This window comes from Lipotes vexillifer, unplaced genomic scaffold (genome assembly GCF_000442215.2).
Source record: "Lipotes vexillifer unplaced genomic scaffold, Lipotes_vexillifer_v1.1 scaffold149, whole genome shotgun sequence".
Taxonomy (NCBI): domain Eukaryota; kingdom Metazoa; phylum Chordata; class Mammalia; order Artiodactyla; family Lipotidae; genus Lipotes; species Lipotes vexillifer.
This window is the reverse complement of record NW_006779962.1, coordinates 841,096-841,762: the sequence shown is the minus strand read 5'-3', so window position 1 is coordinate 841,762 and position 667 is coordinate 841,096. Positions and strand designations below refer to the sequence as shown.

Below are 667 nucleotides of genomic sequence, written 5' to 3'. Positions count from 1 at the left end.
CGCTCCCTGGAGTCCGCCCGCGGGAAGGCATTTCCCCAGCTCCTGGCTCCCTGGCTCCTTCCTTGCAGCCAGAGCAGGCTCCGTTCCACTTCCCGACACCGGCCACTTATTACATTCCCATCACTGTCACCTCTCTACTGGCAGCTGGAACCACAGAACTGTCAGCTGGGTGCATGACTGGGGCTGCACTTCTAAACATGCCCCCAGAGGGATGTGCTCTCCAAAGAAGCCGTCTGTGGGCAATAAACCCCGCACTCCACAGCCCCTTTCGGTGGCACTTCGGTGGCCCTGAAACGTCCTGTGGCAAAGACACAGCCCTACACTGTCTAAACCAGTGCTTGCCCACAGTACGTGGTGCCCCTCTGCTCTCCCTGAGCTGTCCCACGGGGCAGCACGGCTCCCACATTTATCCCCGGGGGGCTACAGGAGCGGCTTCCGCTGCTCCCCTCTGACTTCAAGGCTCCTGTACTCGGGGGCTCGCCTGGGACCCCTCCCACCACCATCCCCACCCCCCACACCCTGCCACCCGCTCCTTCCCACTCACCACTCCTGTGCCGCGCCCCCCCCCACACCCGAGGGACCCTGGGACGCCCCTCCCCAGCCCTTCCCACTCCGGCTGGCTGCGCTGACACTCAGGGCCCCAGGTCCTCCGGGCTCTTAGGCAAGG

General features: G+C 64.8%; 1 protein-coding gene across 2 annotated transcripts in view; it reads right to left on the bottom strand.

Moving 5' to 3' along the window:
* The window catches only part of RXRA (retinoid X receptor alpha), a 26,883-nt gene that overhangs the window by 4,726 nt on the left and 21,490 nt on the right, over positions 1-667 (bottom strand). The window lies entirely within an intron of this gene.